Here is a 21,444-nt window from a genome sequence, read left to right on the forward strand (position 1 = left end):
CCCTCAGTCTTACAAATCAACAGAAGCAATGCTTGCCAACAGCCACCGAGCTTGGAAACAGGTGGTTTCACAGTTGAGCCTTGAATAATGCTGCAGCCGCAGCTAACGCTTTGACTGGAACTTTGTGAGACCTTAAAATAGAAGACCCAGCTACACTGTTACCAGATTATTGACACACAAAACTAATAATAAAAAATGTGAGATGAGAAATATGTCTTGTTTTAAGGTACAAAGTTTATATGATAGATAAATTATGCAATAGGTGCAGCAATAGATGACCATTATGTCACGTATTTGTCCAGATCTCCTATTCCAATGAACATGCCCTTTCCTAACAATTATGCAAACCAGAGACCTAACGTTCATCCTTGTGATTCTCTTCTTGCCTCTCTCTGTATTTAATCTGTCCTCTAAGTATCTCATATATGTATTTCATCTCTATCACTAATAGCCTGGGTCAACCTCAGAACATTTGTGATCTTGATCTCAATCTTCAAACTGGTCTATTCAAGACAGCTCTAGTTTAGCTCCAATCTTGTATTTTCACCCAGGATATTCTTGACACAAGTATGGTCATTTCATGCCTCTTTCAAATATTTGTTGAATAGCTCTCTTTCTTTACTAAGAGCAAAACCTTTAATTGCTTAAAGGCTTTGTAAAAGCCTGATCTTCATCACTCCTACAGTCTGGGGTGCTTTCTTTCCCTCTGCCATTTGGTTCTGCTTTAAGTTTGCCTTACAGTGTCATTCTGCCTTCTGCCACTGTGCATTTGCTCATACTTTCCATTCACTAGATATATCTTCCCTCCTGCTTTTCCTACTTAAATACTATGCAAACATTTAATCTCATTTAAATTGTCACTTCCTTACGAAAGCCTTGGTTGAATGCCCAGTCTAATAGGAACCTCAGAATATCAAGTACATTTTGTCTGTATGATACTCTACGACTGCTATTTTAAACACCTGTTTGCATGATTATTAATGCTGTCTCCTTGATAAAACATATTAACTGACTTCTCAAGGCAGTCTTAGTTCACACTATAAAACTATTATATAAATGTACATTGAATAAATGAAGTGTGCAAATTCCCAAATGAATTTAATCATGAAACATTCATTTTCAAATGAAATAGCTTGCAAGACCAGAGTTCTGACAAATCTATTTTGAGAAATATTGCATAGAGTAATAAAGCTGAAAGGAAACTTTGAAGCTGAGTTCAATCCCTTCATTGAGCAGAAAATAGACCCTGATACTCAGAGAAGTGAAGTATCTTGGCCTAATTTATGAAGACATAGATATTGACCTGTTCTAGGCTGAAACTAGAATAGGGATCTGTTGGCTCTTAATCTAGCTTTATTTCCGTGATGTTATGGAATTAAAAATAAACTTCTGTAACTTTTTGTCTGTGTTTTTTAAGTGTTAAGCTTTTTCACACATAATGTAACTGTTTTATGAATTAAGGAGAAAGTAGGTGAAGCCTCTGTGATCATAATTTTTTTTTTAAATTTAAGATAGTTGAAGAGGTAGATAACATTACAAAAATATTTATTATATGAAAGAATCTTCATTTAGATGCACATGCAGAATGAAAAGCAAATTATTTTTACGGACATAAGAGGAACTTTTTTCCCCATGGAAGCCTGCCTTTCTATCTTTTTTTTTTTTTTTTAAACATCTTTATTGAAGTATAATTGCCTTACAATGGTGTGTTAGCTTCTGCTTTATAACAAAGTGAATCAGTTATACATATACAATATGTTCCCATTTCTCTTCCCTCTTGCATCTCCCTCCCTCCCACCCCTCTAGGTGGTCACAAAGCACCGAGCTAATCTCCCTGTGCTATGCGGCTGCTTCCCACTAGCTATCTATTTTACATTTGGTAGTGTATATATGTCCATGACACTCTCTCACCCTGTCACATCTCACCCCACCCCCTCCCCATATCCTCAAGTCCATTCTCTAGTAGGTCTGTGTCTTTATTCCCGTCTTGCCACTAGGTTCTTCATGGCCTTTTTTTTTTTTTTTTCCTTAGATTCCGTATATATGTGTTAGCATACTGTATTTCTTTTTCTCTTTCTGACTTACTTCACTCTGTATGACAGACTCTAACTCCATCCACCTCATTACAAATACCTCCATTTCATTTCTTTTTATGGCTGAGTAATATTCCATTGTATATATGTGCCACATTTTCTTTATCCATTCATCTGTCGATGGACATTTAGGTTGCTTCCATGTCCTGGCTATTGTAAATAGAGCTGCAATGAACATTGTGGTACATGACACTTTTTGACCTATGGTTTTCTCAGGGTATATGCCCAGTAGTGGGATTGCTGGGTCGTATGGTAGTTCTATTTGTAGTTTTTTAAGGAACCTCCATACTGTTCTCCATAGTGGCTGTATCAATTTACATTCCCACCAACAGTGCAAGAGTGTTCCCTTTCCTCCACACCCTCTCCAGCATTTATTGTTTCTAGATTTTTTGATGATGGCCATTCTGACCGGTGTGAGATGATATCTCATTGTCTGCCTTTCTATCTTAATCACCACTGCTACTTTGTACAAAGAGTAGAAAATGAATTCATTTTTCCTGTTTTTACCTTGCAGAGTGATGGATGAGTCATGGTTACTGGAGACTCCCATGAAATCTTTAGAAGCAAAGTCAAAAAACACTCTTAACAAATCCCCGTGCAGTGCAGGAGATATTTTGTAGCATGTAGTTGGAAGAAATTTCAGGTTTCTAAGTTATTTACATTATTAATTTGAGTTTCCTGAAGCCAGACTTGTTTAATTAAATATAGAACTTATCTTTAATCTTATGGAAAATTGTTGAGTAGCTGTGTGAAAATCACTGGCCCTAACGGCAGCTCAGGATCATTAGATAATTGTGTTATCCATTGTTTCCACTTGGCTGTGCTGACATGTTCCGAGTTCTGGAAACCAACTGGGCATGTTTTCATCAGTCTCATTTGACTTATGCAAAGTTCATTATGGATATAGGAGCAGATGGGCTGCCTGTAACATCCAGAGATATCTGACATTCTGGCTATCTCTAATTTCATTATGTGTAATTGTTTTAGTTGAAAGGAGGAGAAATCATACACACAAATATAGACATATTTATAAATATATAATACATTTACACATACATATTTATATACATCACATATAAATGATAATATGCAGTAGTCACCACTTTCTCCTGAGTTTTTGGTAAAATATTTATTTTACTCATGAATATTACAATTACTTCAGGTTTAAGTATTTTAATTAAAATGCCTGCAAGAACCTCATTGCTATATCCCAAAGAATATGAATGGTAGACACAGGCTGTAGTAAGTGGGGATATGTGGTCAATATTCATTGAGAATATTTGGAATATAATGGTTACCTTGAAACTGGGCCTTGAAAGTGAGTTGTGTATAATAAGACAATCAAAGACATCATTACTGGCATCAAATAATGGATACTTTTTTTGAAATTATGAAATTTATGGTGAAATGGGAATCATTGAATAATATGCTGCATTACTAAAAATCTTTCACGTGGGGCTTCCCTGGTGGTCCAGTGGTTGGGACTCCACACTCCCAATGCAGCGGGCCCAGGTTCGATCCCTGGTCAAGGAACTAGATCCCGCATGCTGCAACTAAGAGCCCACATGCCGCAACTAAAAGATCCCACATGCTGGAATTAAGACCTGGTGCAGCCAAATAAATAAATAAATAAATATTTTAAAAAATCTTGCATGTGAATGCCAGAATTTTCTGGAGGAAGCAGGTATCTTTGTTTTCTGTCCTCTTTGGCCAGTGAGGTTTCTCTCAGAAAAGTATAAAATATTTTTTATGCACTATTGCATTGTATTAGGGTATTTTAAAGTTTTGCCCAGTTTGTATGGTCATGATCGTATGAGCGGTAATCCTATAGCCTTTATTTAAATTTTTTCTGAATATTTTTGTGTGATTGAAGGAGTAACTTACATTGAAATTGCTTAATTACAAAACGCTTCAAAGCATTGCTACCTACCTATGAATTTCAATAAGGTTTCTCCCAGTTGTAAAAAGAAACCATTGGTTTAGCCCACATGGTTTCACTGGTAAATTCTCCCAAGTATTTAAGGAAGATATTATATCAATTCTTTACAGTTTCTTCCAGAAAGCAGAAGTGGTGGGAATACTTCCTAACATATTCTATGAAACCAACATTACCCTAATACCAAAACCAGACTAAGACATTAAAAGAAAGAAAACTACAGACCAACATTTCTCGTGAACGTAGATACAAAAGTTCTCAAAAAATATTAGCAAATCAAACCCAACAATGTATAAATGAACTATACACCATGACCACAGGGCATTTATTACAGATACACAAGGCTGGTATAGCATTCAAAAATCAATTAAGGTAATCCATCACATCAATAGGCTAAAGATGAAAAAAAATCACATAATCAAATCAATAGGCAGAAAAGGTATTTGATAAAATCACACACCCATTCATGACAAAATCAGCAAACTAGGAATAGAAAGGAACTTCCTCAGCTTGATAAAGAAATCTACAAAAAATCTAGTTAACCTCATACTAAATAGTGTGAAACCAGATTGTTTTCTGCCAAGATCAGGAACCAGCAAATAAGTTCCTTCTCATCACTCCTTTTTAGCATCTTACTGCAAGTCCTAGCTAATGCAACAAGGCAAGCAAAGGAAGTAAGAAGTATACAGACTGGAAAAGAAAAAAATAGAACTCTTTTTATTTGCAGTTGAAATGATTGTCTAAATACAAAATCCTGAAGAGTCAACAAAAAAAATTCTGTGACTAAAACGTGATTATAGCAGAGTAGCAGGATACAAGGTTAATATACAAAAGTCAATTGTTTTCCTATATATCAACAGTAAAAATTGGAGTTTGAAATTAAAGGCACAACACCACATACATTAACACTAAAAATGACTTACATATATTCTAACAAAATATGCGTAAGATCTATATGAAGAAAACAACAATATTCTGATGAAAGAAATCAAAGAACTAAATAAGTAGAGAGATGTTCGATGTTCATGGATAGTGAGACAATATTGACAAGATGTTCAGTTTTCTATAGATCCAATTTAATTCAGTTGATCTACATAGATTCATGCAGTTCTAATGAAAATCTTATTTTGTGGATATCAACAACTGATGGTAAAGTTTATATGGAGAGTTAAAAGACCCAGAATAGCCAGCACAATATTAAAGGAGAAGAAAGAAGTTGGAGTAGTGACACTACCTGACTTCAAGTCTTACTATAAAAACTACAGTAATTAAGACAGTGTGGTATTGGCAAAAGAACAGACAAATCAGTTGAACAGAAGATAGAGTCCAAAAACATACCCACACAGTTATAGTTAACTGATCTTTGAGAAAGGGGTAAAGGCAGTACAATGTAAGAAAGGCAGTCCTTTCAACAGATGGTTCTGGAACAACTAGATATCCACATGCAATAAAATGAATCTAGACACAGATCTTACACCCTTCACAAAAATTAACTCAAAATGGGCTATATACCTAAATGTAAAATGCAAAACTATAAAACTCCTAAAAGATAACATAAGAGGATCTAGATGACACTGGATTTGGCAAGAACGTTTTAGATTCAACACTGAGGGCATGATCCATGAAAGAAAGAATTGATCCATGAAAGAAAGAATTGATAAACTGGGCTTCAGTAAAATTAAAAAACTTCTCTGTGAAGACACTGTCAAGAGAATGAGAAGACAAACCAGGCTGGGAGAAAATATTTGTACTGATAATTGACTCTTAACCAAAAGAACACCTAAAACTCAACAGTAAAACAACAACCCAATTTCAAAACAGTTAAAAGATATAAACAGACACCTCACCAAATAAGGTATACAAGTGACAGTTAAGCATATGAAAAGATGATCAGCATCATACTTCATTAGGGAAATGCAAATTAAAACAACAAAATAGCACTACTCACCTATTGGAGTGGCTAAAATTTAAAACACTGCCAGTACCAAATCCTGACAAATATGTACAGCAACAGAAACTCTCATTCATTGCTGGTTGGAGTGCAAAATGGTACAGCCACTTTAGAATAGAGTTTGGCAGCTTCTTTTAAAACTAAACACACTCTTCCCCTATGATCCAACAATTGTGCTCCTTGATACTTACCCAAACAACTTGAAAATTTATGTCCACACAAAAACCTCCATGTTAATGTTTATAGCCAGTTTATTCACAGTTGCCAAAACTTGGAAGCAACCATTTCTCTAAAAAGAAATGAGCTCTGAAGCCACAAAAGGACGTGGGGGGAAACTTAAATGCATATTACCAAGTGAAAGAAACCAATCTTAAAAACTATATACTGTATGATTCCAACTATATGATATTCTGGAAAAGGCAAAACTATGGAGACCATAAAACGATCCGTGATTGCACGCAGCTTGGAAGGAGGGTGGGATGAATAGGTAGATCATAGGGGAATTTTAAAGCAGTGAAAATATTCCGCATGACACTATGATGATAGATACATGTCACTGTATGTTTGTCAAACCCATAGAATGTCCAATACACAATGAATGTAAACTATGGATTTTGATTGATAATGATGTGTCAATGTTGTTTCATCCATTGTACCACAATGGTGCAGGAAGCTGGTGGTTGGGGGAGGCTATGGGGGTTGGGGGACAGGGAAAGATGTAGATGAGGACTCTACATTCTGCTCAATTTTGCTGTGAACCTAAAACTGCTCTAAAAAAAATTGTCTTAATATTTTTTTCAAAAATCAAGTAGTTTGGTCTTTTTCTGTGCTAAAGTAGAAGACAGACTGAAATACTTTAAGAATCACAAAACTTCACGTGCATTGAACTTTTTTTTTTTTTTTGGCAGCGCCACGCAGCATGCAGAATTTTAGTTCCCTGACCAGGGATGGAACCCGCGATTCTTGCAGTGGAGGTGCGAAGTCTTAACCATTGGACTGCCAGGGAAGTCCTGAACCTTTTTTATACACTATATAAAATTGTGCTTTTGGTAATCTAACCACAGCTTATTGGTGTTTTCCTTCATATGAGTTGGTTCTGCCTTGTTGATCTTTGTTCATGAACCTTCATTTGCTAATATTCATTTCACCTCTTATACTATATCCAATGTCTCTGTGAAAATGTAATGTTTATTTGGAACCTAAAATAATTCTATAATTCATTATAGAATAATGAGATAGTGGCATGTATAATTATTGACACAGTGGTGTATCTTTTCTGCTCCTGGGCTAGTTTTTGTTAAGCCTACTCCAGTGTCCAAAAGTTTAGAAGTTTTTGAGAAAACCATGACACATCTCCTTTTCATGACTGATATTCAGCTTTTATAACTTTTCTAAGTTTCTAAAAGTGGACAGTTGAATAAATGCCTAGTATATTATTGTACATTTTGACCAAAGCATTTGAAATTATTTCCTTCTTGAACACATTTTGAGACCTTTGCTTTATGAATAGAATGGCAATGATTTTAGAGTTTATGGCCTTCATTTTAAACAATCTGCATAGATGAATATATCTCAAATATTCTCTTTATAGAGCTGGGAATTATGAAGTAGGGCCGATTGATGAGGATGACCTTTTCATTTCAGATCTTTGTGTAAATTGTCACTTCTTTATAATAACTGAGCCTGCAGAACAAAAATGAGTCAGTCTGATGTTTATTTCATGAAACATGATTATAGAAAATGCACCTGCCATGCTACAGGCATGACTTTTTAAGGAAATTTGCTTGTTTTCACATCTAATATAAATTATGCAAGGCATTCTTGGAGCATGGTTTTGTTGCAGTAGCCAGTTTGATTTTAGCACTCATTGGCCATCTAAAGTACAATATGCAATCTAAGGATGATTAATGATTTAATAGATAATACATATGTAATAAGAGATATCATGAATAAGTTATATTCCCCAAAGTGTAAATACAGTTCACAGAAAATGAGGGCATTTGAAAGAATATACACCTTATGGAGAGACGATAGCCTGTAAAGCCTATGAGCATGGACTAGAGCCAAACTATTTGAACTAGAATCAGATTTCTGTCATTTACTAGCTCTGTGACCTTGGGAATTCACTTAACTTCTCTGTGCCTCAGTTTCTTCATTTGTAAAACAAAGATAATGTTGTATTTCATCTACTTTAAAAGTTAATTATGGGGAAATTCCCTGGCAGTCCAGTGGTTAAGACTCTGCACTTCCAGTGCAGGGGGCACGGGTTCAATCCCTGGGCGGGGAACTGGGATCCCACATGCTGCACAACGCGGCCAAAAAAAAGGTAATTATGGGGATTAAATAAGCTAATACCTGCCTGGTATATAGCAAGCTATCATGATGATGATGACGATGATAATGATGGTGATGATGATGATGGTTGTTACTTAGGTCAGTTCACTGAGGTATAAGGCACTTTATTCATCACTTAGAGTTAGATATAGAGCAGTTGCTTTGAGACACAGTTGGTCTATTTAGAAACAGAGTAAAACTTGATTAATTTGGGCAAGCGGGGAAGGTCTGAATCAATGTGTCTGATAAAGTACTGTTTTATTTCTTTCAATTATCCATTGTTTAAGTATCAGCTTTAATTCACACAAGGCACACAAACATAAAACATTTTCATTCCTTCCTTCATTCAAATGTATTTAAAGGAAGCAGTGATGTAGAGTGAATAATAATCAAACAGACCCGGTGTGTTATTTCTACTCCACTATTTTGACAAGTTTTTTAAATTTTTCTGAACCTATATCCACATATAGAAGTTGCGATTTATAAGTTATTATAGGAAATAAATGAGATAGCCTGTGTACAACACTTAAACTTGTACCGGTTCCTTTTGAAGATGTTCTGAGGAAATGAGCTTTAGTAAAAAATACAAAATAAAGATTTAAATTAGCATGAGAATTTCGGGGAGGCTGAAAGTTTATTTTCTTAAGGATATTAACATAGAAATTAGAACTGTCCCTGTTACATAGTGATAAGTTCTTAGTATCTTTATTTACTGATCTTATCCTGAAAGCAAACACAAGTTTTCTGGATCAGAGGCAGACCAATTATTTACTTACAGAATATGTTAGCATTGGTTCCCCATGCCCCATTTCTCCATCAAGTGACATTATCAGGGTAGATGTCATCAATATACTACCTGAGAGAAACACTGAAATTGTGACTTTCAGAACTTTCCTAGGAATGGCTGCACAGCTATATTCCTTTCCTCCTGAGAGAGGGACAGAAATCTTTGCTCTCTAATGTAATCACACCACTTCTGGGAAGAGAAAAGGAAGATCTTTAAATTGTTGCAACACCTTGTAATGTAAATAAATGGCCCTGTTTTGTGGGGGCTTTTTAATTCCCCTTTGAAAAATGAACAAATGGCTTCAGGGAAGATAAACCTGTCAGTCTGTCTGGGTGCTTCACTATCTTTCACTTCTAATGCTTGTTTGCCATCTACTCATCCTTTAACCCACGTTGCCAGAAATTTTTGCTCAAAAAGCCTTGACTATACAGTAACATGAAAATATCCACATCAGCTCTGTAATGGCTGACTGATCGGAAAAACTAAGACTGGGACAGGTACTCCCAATGTTGCAGAATAAATGAAGAATATATGTATACACACACAGAGACACACACATATGGATAAGGCTTTTCCCAATCTGGGCTAAAATTTATACACTGTAGAGTATGTAAGTTATATCCTAAAAAGAAATATTCCTTTGACTGTAATTGAATTTTGGCATTATTAGATACATTTTAGAATTACAACTTTAGTAATATTCATTACAAAAAGGTGTTGGGAGTGCATTTACTTTAGAGATCAAATTAGAAAGAATTGACATCTGTGCAATGTTAAGTCTTCTAATTCCAAAATAAGGTGTATCTTTCGTTTTATTAAAGTGTTTTTCATTTTTCTCAAAGATTTCTTATACTTATATACATAGAGTTTTTAAATACTGTTTTAGATTTATGTTTCATAATTTTTCTTTCTGATCCTATTGCAAAATTTTTTTTCTGTTTGCCACTGAGGATTCTTTCTCATTTCTCTTATAATTCACTGGACCTTGTTTAGTTCTTGATAAATAATAAAGTTTTCAATTCAAGTTTATGGTATTTGAAGCAAAGGTAATACTACAGGGCAGCTCCTATCTCTGAATTTTCAATAATTCTGAGTTAATACATTCACCTCTAACATGTTTCTATACTGTACATTTAAACAAAATCTGTGAGACTCAAATATTTTGATTTTCTTAAAATAATAGCAACCATTTATAATCAGAGCAAACATTTATTGCATAATTGCAATATGCCAAGCACTGTGCCAAGCAATTTACATATGTAACCGTAGTTAATTTTTACACAAACCTAAGCTTTAAGTTCCATAATTATACCTGTTTTTATAGGTGAGGAAACAAAAACATAGACGTTAATATCCCTGTGATACCACAGTTGGAGGCAGAGTCAAGTCAGTGATTCAGGTCTTTTTGACTCCAATGAGAAAGATTTTAAATATGATTTAATTTCCCCTGTATTAATTATAAGATCCATCCAGTATGATTATTGATTAAAACATACCCATGCTTCCTTATCACATGATTTAATATGACAAAGACTATTTATAACCCTTCTTTTGTATGGGGTTTAATTATTTGAATCAATTGTTGATTAAGCTTAAATACTGATTAAGAGCACATTTCATCATATTGAAAAATAATTCCACTTCATTATTAGCTCAATTCTTACTGATATTTGCCAAATAGTGTTACAGACTGTATTATCTGTTTAATGTGGATACAAAATATGTATAGGTCCAAATATGCTCTGATGGGCAATTTTTTAGTGAAAAACACAGTGCTTTTGCAAGTAGACAATAAATTTAGTCTGTGTTTTAAAAAAATGAAAAAAATATTTTCTATACTAGGTTAAAATGTATATTGAAGTTTAAAAGTATAAAATGGCCATCAAAATATAGTGGAATATATGTATAATAATTGCTGCTATTATAAGCATAGCAATCATTTGACTTTCTTGACATCATTTTGCGAATAAGTTGATTAATTGAACAGAAATTTTAAAATAAATTCATTAAGTCATCTTTAGTTTAATACTCACAGAAGAGGATCATGGGTCTCCCAGCAGGTAAAGCATTGTCAAATGCATTATTTTAAAAATGTCAATGAGCCAGCTGATTTTTACTAAAACATAGACCATGTAACCAAAATGAAGTTTGATTCTGCACAGTGAGGAAAAGGAAATTACTTAGATAAGACTCTATCACTGTGTGGGTAATGGTGGCAACCACTTCAGTTTGGAATGAAAGATTTTATAGTAGTAAAACTAATTTAATGGGCCAGTTCACTGTGTGTCAATTATACTGTTAAAATTTACTATTGAAATACTGTAGGGAATTACCATCCATTCAGTTTATTTGCAGCCTCTGTCCTGTATATCAACAGAACATTTTTTCTCAGAAAGCTGAAATAGCAACAGCACAGTAAATCTGAAAACAACAAAAGCAATTGTGCTTTTTAAAGAAATGGAAAACATGTACATATACATACACACACGACATATATAACACCAACTCATAGGTTTTGAGCTTTTTTTGTTTTAGAACTTCACACCATAAATAACATATTTCAAGCAGATTAAAAATAGAGGTTATTTTGTTATTTAACCCACTCAGGGTATACTGAATTTAAACAGTAATATTGTGTAAACAAATATCTTGCTAGTGTCATAGAATTAATTATATGCACACTATCCAATTTAATGAATCTCACCTATATATGGATTCTACCCAAAGGAAATTGATTAAATTAATTCTTATCGTTTTACCTGGGAAACATTGATCTCTTTTATCTAACTGAACTTTCATCAATGCTCTTAAACTTAAAATTTTTTTCTTTCCCCAAACTCTTTTAAAAAGATGAGTTGAGAGTTATATTAGCCAAGTGGCAGGAGAAGAGGTACCTGACTTTTCCTCCTACAAAGGAAGTACTAAATACACAGTTACACATGGACTATTCCCTCCAAGAAAAATCTATAAATTAGTTGAGAGCCTCCTATATATAACAGGTGACTGAGAAAATATCTATATTGAAACAGGTAGGAAAAACTGAGACACACTCCAGCCCCCAGCCCCAGCACAGCACTTTACAATTGGGAGGGAATCCCCAACACCCAGCTCCCCCTGAGGAACAAAGGGATTGGACCACAGATCTAGCATCCCAACTTTTATGGCTGCCACCCAAGGAACTGGCTCCCAAATCACTTAACTCTGAGAGCCCATAGGGCTCTGCATTCACAAGTTTCCTGGGACCCCAGAAAACAGAGGCAGTTTTACACAGCTATCTTCCCTGGCTCAGTGCAGAGGGAGTAGGCAAAAATTTCCAGCTCCCAAGGGAGTTATTGAGCACAGTATCAAGTTAAATATGTAAGTACAGAGTATATACATAAGTATAGATTAATGGTATTACTGACCCATTCCATTAAATTAATAGGTAAAATTGAAGAGTAAAATAAAATGCTCACATGAGTGTAATTTTATACTCAACAATAGGTTTCTTTAAAAAATTTAAAATCGAAAACTAATATCTACAATTTAGTGAACTTTTGGGTCATGTTTGGCATTTCTATACGTATTTCTTACATTTTTTCCCAAATTTTTAGATTTTTCCTTAATTCCATGTTCAGTGAATTAGAACTGTTTCACATTATTGGTATTATTAGAGAACTCATGTTTTGATTTTTATTACATTGCATATGATTAGCTTTATTCATACTGATCAGGATTACTTTATTCAGAATTGCAAAAGTTTTCCAGGCTGCAAAAGTTTTCCTTTGAATTATTCATATTGTGATAACTAAGAAGGCAAAACATACAGAAAAATAATAGTAACTGTTTAGTGCATGAGAGAGAATGCATTATTGTGAGGATGTTAGCTTAGTTTGTTTAAATACAAGCAGTATTCCTTATAAGTGATTATTATCTATTTTCTACATCAGAACCAAATGAATTTCAAATGTGTAACCTTTAGCATCTAGAATATTGCTTCCTATGTGCTACATGTTCTTGAAAGAAATAAATTTACCTTTCTGGCTATCTTAATTTGGATTATCCTTATAATTAGTAAGATTTTATTGCATGTAAAGATCTAATGTGAGAGGTTTGGAATACGTTATCAGATACTTACATGTATTCAAAAGTAAATTCTTTAAACCAGACTTTATAAATGATTACCAGGTGCAGATGTTGACACACCCCTGGTCTATTGTCCAGTCTTCAGTCTTGCATTAACTAGTAGGCACAGTAATGACCACTACTATGGCTGCCCACTAACCCTTACTGAGTTTATAGTTTATCATGTTACATGATTTAAGTTCTGTCTATAAAATTTTGTATCCAACTTTGCAAATGCTTAGTTTGGCCTACATCTATGGATATGTTTAATACAACATTGTACCTGATCTGCCAAAGATTTTTTCCGTCATTAATTGTGAGAGTTAGGGTACTATACAAAAGGAGGTAGCTCTACCACTTTGTCTTGGAAAGGGCCAGAGATATGAGTGGGTATTAAATCAGGCATTTCAACAACCCAGAAATATGTTTAAAATATCCCCAGATTCAAAAGGGTTGCTCTGCATATTTTACCTACCCATTCTATAAGGTGGTAAACACAATATAAGGAATTCAAAAAAGAAAGAAAGCAGGTGCAAACAAACAAAAAGATCTAATATACTGGACTCAACATTTATGTTTTATATAATTCAAACTCTATATAATGTAGAATCTATGCATACATATATAAATATGAAAATAATAATATCCCATAGAAATCATGGGAAGAATAAAAAAGAATCACTTAATTTTCACAAGGCAAAAGGAACGTAGAACTTCTGGTAATAAATATACCCTAAAAATCCATTTTACTTTAATTACATATTACATACATATCACATACTTATACATCACAAGTGTGTTTTGATAGCCTATAGGAGGAATCTAATATATGCATTGAATATCTTGCTGGTTTTTCATTCAATAAAATACATTCACCAGTTTTAATTATGATGTTTGTAACTTGATTTCTAATACAGATTTTTGAAAACTGCAAAGGTAGGTTAATATGCCTTGCTACATGTTTTTTCTATTTAGTACCATTTTTCCTTTTGATTATTAGCTTGCCATGTCTATATGATGATATAATTCAGTAGTTTATTTCCCTGATTACCCATTTAGATTGCCTAGGGAATTTTTAAATATACCAGTGTCTGCTTTCCAAATATCCTAATTAAATTGATATGGGCATGAACTAGGCATGGCTATTTTAAAAATAACTCCGAAATTGATGCTAATATGCAGGCAAAATTGATAACTCTTGGGACCTGGGATAAATTGAATGTTCTCATCCTCCACAAAAAAAGTTATTCATTTCTCAAAATCCTTACCACAAAACAAACAATTAAAATGAAGAGAAGGTGCAATGGGTCCCATGTTTATTCCTTTGACTTTAAACTTTCTGTATCAACTGTTTTTTTTGTTGCTTCTTGGGTCTGCCACTTTGCTAGAATTCCATCTATGGCTGGCCCTATTTTAATTAAACATGTAGCATCATGTGTAATACATCTAGATAAGAATTAAGACTTGTTAGAATTTTAGAGATGCAATTTATCACTTTGGAGTTGCCCACATTGGATACCATACTCTTGATTTTAATAATCAACATAGGGTCCAGCTGGTGATTTTACTTATAAGTGAGTGTTAAAAATTAAAATAAAAGGATTCTTAAAAAACAACCAACACTTCGAAATTACTATATTGGCCTAATATATAATGAATTGAGACAAATATATACACAGGAACATTGACTTTTGTTTCATGGATTTCAGCTTTCTGATCACTGTGGACTTAAGTGAATGAATGCATGCTGCTTCTTAATTATATCTCTTCTTATTGCTACCACTATTATAAAAACATGAATTCACAGGTATTGCTTGCTTTCTATATACCAGGCTCTGTTCTTAAACATGGGACATGAACTATTTTAATTCATATAATAATCTTCTATACAGTTGTATACAAATCTACAACAATAAACAATACAATATAAGTTAGGTACTATTATCTTACCCATTGCTCAAAGATAAAGATTACACACACAGAGGTGGAATAACTTGTCTAAGTCCACACAGTTCATGAGATGGGGTTAGAAATTGAGTCAATCTGGATTCAAGGTTGACACTTTTAGTATACACACTAGATTATCATACTGAGTGAAGTAAGTCAGACAGAGAAAGACAAATATGATATCACTTATATGTAGAATCTAAAGAAATGATACAAATGAACTTATTTACAAAACAGAAATAGACTCACAGACATAGAAAATGAATTTACAGTTACCAAAGGAGAAGCAGGTGGCAGGGAAGAATAAATTAGGAGTTTGAAAATAACAGATAAACACTTCTATATGTAAAATAGATAAACAACAAGGTCCTACTGTATGGCACAGGGAACTATATTCAATATCTTGTCAATAACCTATAATGGAAAAGAATCTGAAAAAGAATATATATATATATATATATATTCATATAATATGAATATATATATATATCTGAATCACTTTGCTCTATACATGAAATGAACACAACATTGTAAATCAACTATACTTCAATTTAAAAAATAAAATATGTTGTGCCAGTAAAAAAATTTTTAAACAACTTAATTTTTAAGTAGTTACATGATTGTCCCTGTTTATAGTGAAGTACAATAAAAGTTTTAACATCATACTATATTTATAAATAACAAGAGAACGTGGGAAAGTCCTTTAATTCTATTTATGAATATGTTAACTTCATCATAAACATACCAAGAAAAAATAATAAAAATACAAATATCTATAAAGTATCATTTGAGATTCTGAATCAGTGGAGTGTGGTATGAGGGAATATCTCATAAAAACCTCAAACGGATTTTGATACACAATGACATTTGATAACCACTGTATTTACTATTTACTAAGGCATAATGCCATAGGATAATTGAGGAAATGTAAAAGCCAAAAAAAAATTTGGCTGTTCTTTACTCTAATGGCCTCTGGTCAGTGGGGAAAGACTGCTCAACTATTCTATTATTTTGGTAGTAGTCTTGTAGTTTTACAGATGGTGAAAGACTTTGCAACATATGAAAAAAATTAATATATATGGACAAATATAGACTTTTCAAATAAGACAAGGGAAATACAATGATTATATAACTTTTATGGAGGGATAAATAGTTGAAACTGTTCTTATAACCTTTAAAGATTCAAATTAATCAGAATGTTAAGATGTTTAGTTTCTTGGATTCATCACCAGCAAAGTTATATTTGAATTACAAAAGAGGCCCATTAATAATGAAAGAAACATATTAGTGAGTATTTAGGTTGCAAAGATAGACTATACTTAATTATTTAGTAGAAGGCTTCAGTGTTAAAGTGTCCTAAGACTGGTGTCTAAGTCTATTGTGTTTAGTAATTCTAGAGCATCCCTGGTTCCTTTGGTTCCTTTTTTTTTTTTTTTTTAATGGAGCATTCCATTCAAAAGCAGTAGAATGTACATTCTTCGCATGTGCACATGGAACATTCTACAGGACTGACCACATGCTGGGCCACAAAGCGAGCCTCAGTAAATTTAAGAATATTGAAATCATAGCAAGTATCTTTTCTGACCACAATGCTATGAGTTAGAAATAAACTACAAGGAAAAAAAACTGTAAAAATCACAAACGCGTGGAGGCTGAACAATATACTACTAAACAACCAATGGATCACTGAAGACATCAAAGAGGAAATCAGGGCTTCCCTGGTGGCACAGTGGTTGAGAATCTGCCTGCCAATGCAGGGGACACGGGTTTGAGCCCTGGTCTGGGAGGATCCCACATGCCGCGGAGCGGCTGGGCCCATGAGCCACGACTACTGAGCCTGCGCGTCTGGAGCCTGTGCTCCGCAATGGGAGGGGCCGCGACAGTGAGAGGCCTGCGCACCGCGATGAAGAGTGGCCCCCGCTTGCCACAACTAGAGAGAGCCCTTGCGCAGAAACGAAGACCCAACACAGCCATAAATAAATAAATAATTTAAAAAAAGAGGAAATCAAAAAATACCTAGAGATAAATGAAAACCAAAGCACAATGATCCAAAACCTGTGGGATGAAGCAAAAGCAGTTCTAAGAGGGAAGTTTATAGCAATACAATCTTACCTCAGGAAACAAGAAACATCTCAAATAAACAACCTAACCTTACACCTAAAGCAACTAGAGAAGAACAAACAAAACCTAAAGTTAGTAGAAGGAAAGTAATTGTAAATACCAGAGCAAAAATAAATGAAATAGAGATGAAGAAAACAATAGAAAAAAATCAATGATATCTTATTTTTGATAGAATAGGTTGATGAATATGTTCTTATACAACCACTGCATTCTAGCTTTTCTTTCTGTAACACCACTGTAACTGCTCTTCCCATAGTCAACACTAACTTCCTTAAAGCTTATTTTAAAGTTATCTCTTAGTGTCACCAGCCTTGACCTATCAACAACAGTTACCACACTTGTTTACTTCCTTATCTTTGAAAGACTTTCTTACCTTGCTTTCCAGGACACCTCTTTCTCTTGATTTTCCTCCTAGTCACTGGAAATTCCTTTTTATTTGCCTATGTTGATTCCTCTTCTTCTCTCAATCCTTTAAATATCAATTTTCCAAGACTTAGTTCTTGTATCTTTTTGTTTCGCTATCTACTTTCATTCTCTGGAGACCTTATCCAGTCCGTGGGCTTAACTAACATCTATATGCCCAAAATGTCTGAATATACATCTCCATTCTACACTTATTTCCTAAATCCTAACTCATGTTTCCAGTTGTTTACTCAACATCTCAATTTGGAGGTCAAATGAATGAACCAGAACTGAAGTCTTGATCTTGCTCCCTAAAGCTTGCCTTCCTATAGTTTTCCTCATCCCAAGATGGCAACTCTGTCTCTCCAGTTCTTCAAGCCATATATTTTGATGTCACTGTTGACTCTGCGTTTTTGAGTCAACAGTATCATATGCCATTCACATACTATATCTAATCTAGCCATTATTAGATCTAGCTGGAAAATATATTGAGAATTCCATCTACTTTCATCACTGCTATCACCCTGGTCTAAACTACCATCATATATCACCATACTACTCCTGGCAGGTCTCACTATTTCTGCTCTTGTCCTTCTATCAACTTTTTAAAAAAAAAACAGTAGCTAGAAGGTTTACTTTGAAACTAAGTCCAATAATTTCATTATTCAAAACTCTTCAATGGTTTCTACTTCTCTTCCATCATCCTGTAAGATCTCCTCATCTCCCCTTCAGTCATTCCACTTTAGTCACACTGGCTATGGAGCATTTTCACAAACCAGACAGGCCCTGCACTAAGGAAGGGCCTTTCTTTTATCAGTTCTCTCTAAGCTAAGCACACTTCCCCAGGTTTCTGCATTGCTAGCTCACATCCTCTGAAGTCCTTGCTCGTATCTCACTTTCTCAATGATGAAAATGTTGACTCTTCTAGTTGGTACTGCAGTATACCCCTACCTCACTTTTTCTCAACTTTGACAATCTCAATATTTCTCTTACTGCTTAATTCTTTTCTTTCCGCATGACTCTTACCACCTTCTACGTAAGGCATAATTTACCATTATATGATGTTTATGCCTTACAGTGTGTCTCTTTCTGCTAGAACAAAAACACTGACAGTCAGTGGTTTGAAATTTAACCCTTATCTTGTAATTAATTGTATAAACTTGGAAAACTCCTTTGACCTTTCTGGGTATCGATTTTCTCTTTGGTTAAAAGTGGAGATTTCACTTGGTGATTTCCAGGTCCCTTCCAACTGTGTCTAACTCTTATTTCTCTTGACAAAACTCAATTGCATTATAAATCTTAAAACTGGATTTTACTCAACAGAGAGTCTATGAAATTGGCTGTTGGAAACATAAGTGCCCAGTAGTAGCATCAATAGTTAGCTGCTTCACTAAAAGTGCATTACTTTTTATTAAAAACTTCCCCCTTTCCCCAGAGATTACCTTTCTCAGGGTAAGCTGCCTTTTTAATTTAATGCACTGTTAAAACCCAAGCAAGTATAAAGGGTTTTTTATTGTAATTACATGCTTTATTTGAACTTAGAGTACAGCTACAGAATTGCTGTAAAGACTTATTCTGTGTTGAATGCAAGTTGGCTGCACGATGAAATGCACCTTTACTATACAAATAAAGAAGCTTGTACGATACATACACAGATATGATTGTGAGGTACAATTACAAGATAAATTGAGTTTTTAGTCTTTGAATTCACTTATCTCATTTTGAGTGGAAAATAATAGTTTACCTAAAGATGTTGCTTTAATTAGCTAAGTAAGAGATTGGTTGAATAATATTACACACTTCTAATTTTATGTAGATAGACCTGTTTTCAGGTTCCTTTTGGGAAAATGATGAATTTTTTTTTAATCCGTAGGATATTGCTCCTTCTAAACTGTCAGCTCAGGCTGAAAACTTGTTGGAGCATGAGGAATAGGTGGTCATTTCTGCAGGTCTAGCACTTGCTTCAGCAGCCTTCTCAAGAACTCAGTGGCAGAACCAAATTATCAGAGATCTTAAGGAGGCTGCTTCTGGCAGTGAGCATCACACTGGAGACCCATCATTAATGAAGCCATAATTTTTGCCAATGTTACACATACAGCGCCAAGAAAATTCAAGACTGACCAGTCCACCCACACCCCAACCTGTAAATTGATGCCAGTTCACAAGACTCTGGATTCTCAATAAAATCTGACTTGTTAAAAACCAGTCAATTCTAGTAATTCATTTAACTTTGAAAGTATTGTTGGCAGACTCTTTCCACTTCAAGTATCTTTTGTATTTGAAAGTTATTTTGCTCTGATGAAATACACACACACACACATATATACCTATATTATTTACTTTTTTTTAAAAAAATATTTATTTATTTATGGCTGTGCTGGGTCCTCGCCTCTGTGCGAGGGCTCTCTCTAGCCGCGGCAAGTGGGGGCCACTCTTCATCGCGGTGCGCGGGCCTCTCATTATCGCGGCCTCTCTTGTTGCGGAGCACAGGCTCCAGACACGCAGGCTCAGTAGTTGTGGCTCACGGGCCTAGTTGCTCCGCGGCATGTGGGATCTTCCCAGACCAGGGCTCGAACCCGTGTCCTCTGCATTGGCAGGCAGACTCTTAACCACTGCGCCACCAGGGAAGCCCCTGTATTTACTTTTTATAGAGTCCTCTTCTTTGTAATTCAAAAGATTTCTTGAACAGCATAATTTCTGTGTGTAGTAATACAAATACTGTTTTTATTGAATTCTTCATCTATGTTTTGTGACAACTATATTTTTACTTGAAAAAACCCTATGGGTTTGAACTGTATTCTCACCCATTGTCCCTGTAAGCTCATCTCTGAACATGTTTGTTTCGTTGTTGTTGTGTTGTTGTTTTTATTTTTTATTTTTGGCCACACCGTGTGGCTTGCGGGATCTTAGTTCTGCGAGCATGGATTGAACCCGGGCCACCACAGTGAAAGCGCCGAGTCCTAACCGCTGGATTGCCGGGGAATTCCCCTGAACATGTTTTTATATGAAGCAATTGGAACATAGCTAGTTTTTGCTTTTGAGAAAAACAGCAGAATTGGATTGATTTATATATCTGAATCCTAAGTGTAAAGATGTAATAGAATATTTACATATAAAAATACATTTGAATATTTTCTTTATCATTCAATGTGTAGAGGCAATTCATTTTTCAACTAAATTCATGTTTATTTTTTAAACAATGAAATTTTTACTTCTTTTCATGACATAACTGACTATAGGCAATATTTATTATGATTCACTGGAAGAAAGGGTAAAGAGGCATAAAATAAGAATCTGTCCCCATAGTACATATGACTAAGGTCTTATATATGACATATTCCAAGAGATACTGTCATTTTTACTTAAGTATGACTTAAGTATTTGACTGGCTGTGTATATATCTGTCCATTTTCTGGAACTACCCTAGAAGACCTACTTTGACCAGTGCGTTTCACAAGCCACACTCATCCATTAAAATTTGAAATGACTTTGCCAATGCAGCTTGTACAAAAAGCTTGGTTACCAGGGGATAAGGGAAGGAGAGGGATAAATTGGGAGATTGGAAATGACATATACACACTACTATATATAAAATAGATAATAGGAACCTGCTGTATAGCATAGGGAACTCTACTCAATACTCTGTTATGGCCTATATGGGAAAAAAATCTAAAAAAAAAAAGGAGAGAGTGGATATATGTATAACTGATTCACTTTGCTGTACACCTGAAACTAACACAGCATTGTAAATCAACTATACTCCAATAAC

Source organism: Balaenoptera ricei, chromosome 9 (genome assembly GCF_028023285.1).
Source record: "Balaenoptera ricei isolate mBalRic1 chromosome 9, mBalRic1.hap2, whole genome shotgun sequence".
In the NCBI taxonomy this organism is placed as follows: Eukaryota; Metazoa; Chordata; class Mammalia; order Artiodactyla; family Balaenopteridae; genus Balaenoptera; species Balaenoptera ricei.